The following is an 8,085-nucleotide window of genomic DNA, read 5'->3' on the forward strand; positions in this document are numbered from 1 at the left end:
TTCTGTGAGCAAGTATGAACTATCAAAATACTCTCAGCTGAAATATGTGAATATATTTTGAATAACTGAAAAAAAACCGAAAGGATTGTGTAATTTGAGGTAGTCATGAAGCACACCGTGCTTCTGGTTATACAGTATACTGTACAAATGAGTTGCTTTCAGTGCTAGTATAAAGAATAGTTCTTTAAGTGTGTATAATTTGCCAGTATTTGTGTAGTGTGAATTTAGAGACTGTTTGGTGCCTCATGTAAATATAGCCTGTCTCAAGGACCACAGAGAAGAGTATCTGTTTTCTCTATTTTTTTCAAATTCTCTATTCTTCCAGGAGGGGGAGACATAGTTCAGCACTTGCCAAGATGTTCAAAGAGCCAATAGGTAGACAAAAGGCCATGTGTTGCTAAACACTTTGCCTATAATCTACACATAAAATGAGTTTTGTCTTTCTAGTGACACAATCCGGCTGCTCTGTCACCTGGATTGCAGGAGTGTTTTAATGCAGCAGGTCTGGCTCATCGTGATTTGTAGTTTAACGCGTTCTGCAGAGATCTGAACATGAATCTCAGCTGTAAGTGAGTGGAATTTTACCAGCGGTGCTGATTGATTGTCTGCTCTGTCCCTTTTCTCTCAGCAGAGGTCCCTGTCTGTCTGTTTTCTGCTGACTGAAGTAAGCCGCATCACATCCTGAAGGAGAGTACAGGTTGAGACACATTATAAAAAGAGGTTGTTATTGATGGCTGAGTGGTCTACTTTGCCGTTTCCTGTAGCCATTAACATGGAGTTTTATCATTTTTATGGAATATGTCCGATCTAGACTTGACTCACACTTGGCCTTTTTCATGTATTGACTTAAGATAAATGCTATTTGCCTTTGTCTCCTTTTGTTTAAAAACTGGCAGCATGTGGTGCAGCACTTTGTTGAGGCATCTTCAGGAAGTGTGCCTCCCCGCTTCCTGGCATTAACTCAGGCCAGTACTCTCCTTTCACTTAAATCGATGCCAAGCTTGTAGACATGAGTCAATAAGGTTATAATCTGATAATGCAGCCGATACCGGGATTAGCAGGATCCAGTAACCCCATGTTACTCCCACCGTCCCTCTGTAAGATACATCATTTTTACAGTAGTCGGTGGCCCCTACGTGGGCAAACATTTCCACCCACTCAGAGGCCCTCACCGTGGCCCCTATCACTATGAGCAAGGCTTTGACTATAAAAGGAGAGACAAGGCTGTTGAGGAGTTATTTTGAAAGGGTGTGTGTACACAACCACATCCTGTCTTGAGTGGGAGATGAAATGAGCAATGAATGCGCTGCAGCGACTACAGACTGCTGTGAAAATGGGCCACTGCTCATCAAAGATATTGTGGCGTACCCTTCGAGGTAATGCGTTTAAATACGGCTGTCGGATTTTATGGAAGTTTACATAACAGTAACATTTAAAAAGGCTATTTGCAACAATCATTGGTGCACTCATTTAAATTCGGTTAACTGTTGGGATAAACTGGGGATCTTGAGGTTGTATATCACTCGAGGAAGATCTGTGCAGAGAGGGGGCTGTGGCTTCCCCCCGCAATAATAGATCAGACCTTGAGAAATCTTTTTGACTACAATTCTGGCTGGAGTATCCTTCATGCCCACCTGTGAGGATGGATAGAACTACCTTTATACAGGCAACTTTCTGATGTTTTTTTATATTTCTCACATTTAGTGTCCAAAAGAAGCCTCACCTCTCAGACTTCAATTGCATTTTTGTGCTAATAGTTGTCATTTTATGGCGTTGTCCTTTATGTGACCCAACACAAACCTCCTGTAATTCAGATGTATAAGTCCAGGTGCTCCTCCTGGAACATCTGCTGCCCCCAGATTACACAATGGCAGGCTGCTGCTAAGCGAGGTTGGACCCAGCCCAACCAGGGAGACAAACCTTGGGGAATTCAGACTGTCTGCGAGATCACACAGACACTTTTACCCCTCAACACGACAGGCTAAACGCAGGCTTCGGCCTCAGCTGGACGCCTCCCGTTCTCCTCTCATTAATAATGCAGCAGCAGACACAGTTGTGCCATGCTGTGAGGGCGGCTTGATGGGGAAGCACCAGACATCTCAAGAGGGTTGATGTGTGGCTCACCATTATTTATTAATGGGCTTGCCTGGTCAGAGACATTACAGTGGCCTATTAAATCTGCCACGGTCTCAAACAAAGCTGTTGCGCTGCCCACTCTGCTGCAGAGCTGATGGTGTACTAGCTTCACAGACGTAGCACCACACTACATCCGATGCTTTGCATCGGGTTGCACCACCGTCTTCCTGTATTAGAAGAGGAGACCAGTCTTTGTTGCATTAATGCTGACTTTCCAAGAATTTGAGTGATGAATAAACGCAGCGTTTTCATGTGATTCAGTCTCCTCGCACACCATTTGTCAACATCACATGTATATGTGTACATGAGACGCAGCGGTTTTTGATCTGCATTTCTTCAAGTCTGTGGTTAGCTAATGGGGAACTTCCCCAGTGCAGATCCTGCTACATGACCAAATCTAGATTCTTGTTCTTTTAAAACAGCCTCTTTTATGAACCTCCTTTACAGATGAGCTCTGGCATCTTTAAAACTTTCTTTTCCTCATGTCCTAATATTTTCTTTTTTGTCACTAATGGTCTGTCCTGGTATGTAGCTGTATTCTGCTTCTGGTGGTGCACATGCTACCAGTGTGTAGTTACAGTCACAAGTTGTTCAATTAGTTCTGGGAAACATGGCAGCCTTTGTATGATTTCTAGTTGCAATGCAAACCAAACTTTTCCATGCTGCTATTATAAAGTTATCATTAAGGAATGTGTTATTGTGATAGTGGCCCCTCTTGTCACAGTGGTACAGTTTCATATTGTAGCTACAATTTGCATTGTTCTTTGATGTCTGGAGGGGTTCCATTCGTCATTTAACCATTTTAAAGTGGCAAGACCCCAAAGGTCAGAGTTTAAAATGGCCCTTTGTTCTTCTTACCTGGGGAGGTGCATGCTGGGTATAATTACACAACTATGTACCCTAAGAAGAGAACCCACTTCACCTTCGTGCAGCGATCATGAAAAGCGCATGCCTAACAGGATAAGACATGCTACAGTATCATTTTTAACTCCCACCGTGTGTGCACCGGAGTTTTAATGCTCCTGCACTTTTGCAGGGGTTATAGGCTCCTGACAATACATTTTAAAAATGTCTGTGCTCTTATGCACTTATGCACAGCACAATGAAAACAACCACATTTCATTTCCTGTCTCTTGTTAGAACGAGCTTTGTAGCTATTGCTGGAGGGACACACAAAAGACAGGAATGAAAGAAAAAAACCTCCAGTAATGAACTGTTTGTGGATGTATACGATATGTAGAGGGCTATTATTTAACTGTTTTGGTGTTTACACACATACTGTGTGTAGGTATGATTTATTCCCAGACAATTATGTAATTCAACATGGTTCACTTTATCATAACGTTTAGCTCTTAGCAGACAGGAATGAGGCTTGTGTGTCACACCTACATGTTCCTCTGTAGCGGTGCACAGCATGAAGTAGAAGCAGCCTGCCTCAAAAGGAAGAGAAAAAAACCCCGTCATAAATAGCAGACGTCGGAAGTTACAGTTCACAAACTAGAAGCAAGCTTTGTCTCAATGGCTTTCATAGACCCACTTTGAGCTGCTGACACACACACACACACACACACGCACGCACGCACACACACACATATCTCCAAGTGCTTATCCACATTAATTAAGGGGCGATCAAACCATTCTCAGATCTAATCTGAATGCCTTAGCTTTAGTTGCCTTGTTTCACAACAAGCTTCTCAGGCTACTGCAAACACAGTTGCAGAGCAGCCATTAGATGTAATGGAAGTCTGTGTGCTTTTGTGATACTACCACAAAGGCAAACATAGCTGCAAGCCTGTACAAAGGATCAACACATAAACCCCTGCACTTTGCCAATATACTGTTGAGACATGCTGTATGTGGCCAGGACTATTGGAGCACCGATAGCTAAGCACATTCCTCAGACGGTTTTCATCAAGCTGTCTGGATCCTCCTGGTTTAGTGTGTTTCTGTCACATGAGCTATCTACTTTCAGCTAAACTTACTCTGGACCATGGTGCTTAGCAGTGAAAGCTATAATGCAGCCATTGCTTATGTTTGTTCAACACGACTCACAAAAGCTAAACACATGCTCGACCCACAATCATATGCGCAGTGTGAAATCTTGACACACACATTAACATCCTGGTGACATCGCCGTAAGTGACCTTAAGTCTCGAGACACACTTCTCTGTTTACCTATGCCTCATGTGAACAGGATGCAGACGTGTTCAATTTTGTTTAAATACCATTTCAGTGTGTACATGCTGCAAGTCCACCAGCACAGTTCATTTAAGAGTGGTTTTGCTTCTGCAGCTCTTTAACCACATCCTGTCACACACCTTTGAAACTTCTGGGTTCAGACGAATTCACAAACAAGCTCCTGCAACATACAGCAGCAATGTAAATTGCACGAAGTGACATATGAGAGAAATTTAAGATTCAGGGAAATGATAGGATTGGATAAGGAGTGATAATATGATTCTGTTTTTTGGCCATCGCTAGACCAGTATCAAACACTAACACAAGTGCTTTGAATAATTTAAATTGGCACCATCTAAGTGCTCAAAAAGTTATTACGTATCGTCTCAGAGAAATGCTAATCCTGTGCAGACAGCGTAACGAGCAGTCTAGCAAGCCGCACTGCAAGTCAGAAAAACATCAGTGTGACTGCGCAAGTGGGAGGAGGAGAAGTTGGCTCATTGAGGAGCTCTGAGGATTTGTCAAGAGCATTATCCTGCTCTGGTATGATGATGTATACAAGCCACACGGACTCAACTGCAGGGCAACGTCATGAGCGGAACTTGTTCTTTGCGTCCAATAACAGCAATCACAGCAATGATATGTCAATGTCCTGTCTTATTACTCATGGGAAATATCGCCAGGAATCTTTCATGCGACTATTAAAACAATGTCTGACAGAGAAAAGCGAAGCAAAGCTGGATTGTTGTTTTGTCTTTCTTGCAAGTATTTCACTATCGCAGAGATGCTTCCTTCAGGAAGGTACTTAACTTAATGTTTGCCTTTCTGGTCACTGCTTCCAGCTCAACTTCAGTCTGCACTGTGGACAGATAGAGACACTCAGCCTTGTCTCATAAGGAAACGACTGCGTGATGTGACAAAGCACCATCTACATAAACTAATGTGGTAAACAAAGGCTTAATAAGAAGAAAAGACAGAACAGAAGAGACAGCTGCATTAGATAAAAGCCATAAAATAGAAAAATCCCTGGCTCCATATCTTAATTCATCTGCCTGTTGCCTAGTAGCTGCATGTCCCTGTAGAGGTCATGTTCATTCATTTCTTTGGAGCCACACGGCCCACACCGCCGAGTGAAAGGACCTCTTACTCAGCATCTGAGACAGAAGGACGAGCCTGAAATTCCTGCATGTGCATTTTTTTCCCGAACGCATTACATTTCCCTCAGCTTGAACTAATGTCACGACAAGAATATTCAATATGCAGATTTATCATCGTACTCATTTTTCCAGTTCTGTTTAAAAATGTACAAAAACCTGATGAATATATGACCTGAAAGCTCATCTCACGAGTCCACTCTCTAAACCTCTCCTGTCATTTTGAATGTAGATGTCAGATATTTTGCTCAGCTGACAGCTTTAAGGCAGCTTGTCCAAGTGTCTGTGTTTGCTCTGCCCAACGACCTAAAACACTCACTTCCAGTGCTTCCTTCACGTGATTACTGCCACACAGTCTCTATGTCCCCCTTTACCAACATGTACACAGGCGTCTCACTTCACTTCACACTTATTCCTGTCACTTCCTGCCTCTTTGTCGCACATGATCACTCTTATCGTGCTCGCTTACACCCTCACCTTGTTCTCAGTAATCTGCATGCGTGATGCAGGCTGTAGTACTGAAGTTATAGCATATAACACTGTGAATTCCTCCTGCTCGTACACATATACTGTAAGGGCAGTAGTGCTGAAAAGGGGGAGGGGGGCATTTGGGTTGCCAGACTCGCAGCTGGTGAGCTACTGAGCTCACCAGGGTGACTCTTGCAGCTGAGAGGTTGCATGCACATGTCACACTGAATCACGCTTCACTGCATCTCCGTCAGCGCACTCGGGTCACATCTGCCTGGCAAATCAGTTTGGAGAAATCTAGTCCGGCACGCCGAAGAAGCAGCAAGCTCTTTCTTCTCGGAAGAAGGTTGCGTTTGTATAATTAACCCATTAACTCTGCAACGTCTCTCACTTCCTCAATGTTCCGAAATACACGCCTGCAAGTTCAGAGAGAGCTTCAGAACAACATTAACACCGCAGATACGCAGGATAAAAAAAATGTTTAATGAATAGAAAAAAAATTACTTGTATTTTTAGGGATTTTTTATGACTACTGAAAAATTTCTCAGGTAGATGGACTCATGACCTCAGTATTTCTGAACTCCTAGCTCCTGGCCCCCTGTTAGTTTCACTACTTTTACTTGTTTCTCTTTTTCAGTTCAGTTTGTGTCTGGCGTATGTTGTCATAACACTGTTGATTGCCAAACCGACACGTCCTGCAAATTGACTTTCTGATCACGAGTGATTGTGAGGGGGTACATCTGTGTTTACACGCTTCTCGCAGCAGGTATTTAAACTGTTCTGTTTAAAGAAGCACAACTCACCGTGGAATTGAGTTGTTCCTGTTTGACTTGACCTAACTAGCTACTTCCAAAGGATTAGCCGACAGCCCATTAGATAGAAGAATACAAGCTCACAAGCGTCAAAAACTGAGAATTTGTGAGGAAGTTTTTTTTTTTTTTTTTTTAACACATTTCACATTCCTCCTACTTCTACTTTAGTTTTGGAGCGCTCATGTTTCACATGATGACCCATAGGCCCTTTTGGCTGCTATGCAATTCTGTAGGATGGACACCATCAATGCTGAGCACATTCTCTACTAAGTAGGTGTTTGCTTGTCATTACTCTAACTAAAGGTTAACAGCCCTCTGAGCATAAGAAACAGGTCAGGCAACTCCGCCTTTGTATTTGCTCTGTTAATCGGGTTTCAAACAGCTATGAGAAATTTTAAAAAGCTCCACAGCTTCTCCAGAGATTCCTATTAAAATCTGCACACAGACAAATATTTGTATATCTCTGCTAAGTGATCAGTTTGTCGGCCAGATGGATAAAAATCTCCCATCTGCCTCAAATCTCAAGTATAGCACAAGGGCACGTTTCTGGGAGTTTCTTTGTCACACATAGCAACCGTTATGGTGCGTCACTGGATTGGCCAGCTCACACCCTCAGCTTTTGTGTCTGCCTATCACACAATAGCTCAACTGCTTTTTCCCACCGTGGCTACGATAAAGAAGACAAAGATGAATTGTCCCTCCCTTAGTGCACTCTGAGTTAAGAGCATAAAGACGCTGAACCTCCCCATACAGAGGAATGAACATTTTTGTCTCTGCTCCAGCTTTTTATCACACTTATGATTAATGTTGGAAATGGAGTAAACCTTTAATGACAGATTTTATCACATTAAATAATATGTAACACTCCTTGTAAGTGTGTATTTGATCCAAAGTGTCTGTGCTATGACTAAGCTGTGCTCATAATAATTTCATCCCATAACGTCCCTCTTCCTAATGTATATATTAATAATTATTCTATTATTCTGCTGTCATTCTGCTCTGTTATTCTCTGCCAGTGAACAAAACAGATAGATAGTCGACACATCCATTTGGTGCCATTAGGATTTGATTTAAATGGACTAAATAAACTTTTGAATTATTCATGTCATGTCTTCTGTTATATTTTGGTGTCCCTGTGGGTTTCTCCTTAGCGCTCAAAGTAAGCCTTTCCTTTCCTATGCAGAATGATAAAGATGGAAACATTCTCTCATGTGGCGTGCACAAGCGTAGCGCCTGAAAATCCTTGTTTTCCTTTCACACAAGGAAGACCCGCCCAAAACATGTTTGATATCTCTTAACGAATTCAAGAAATGTTTTTGTCGTTTTAACTGCGGCAT

This window comes from Chelmon rostratus, chromosome 13 (assembly GCF_017976325.1).
Source record: "Chelmon rostratus isolate fCheRos1 chromosome 13, fCheRos1.pri, whole genome shotgun sequence".
Taxonomy (NCBI): Eukaryota; Metazoa; Chordata; class Actinopteri; order Chaetodontiformes; family Chaetodontidae; genus Chelmon; species Chelmon rostratus.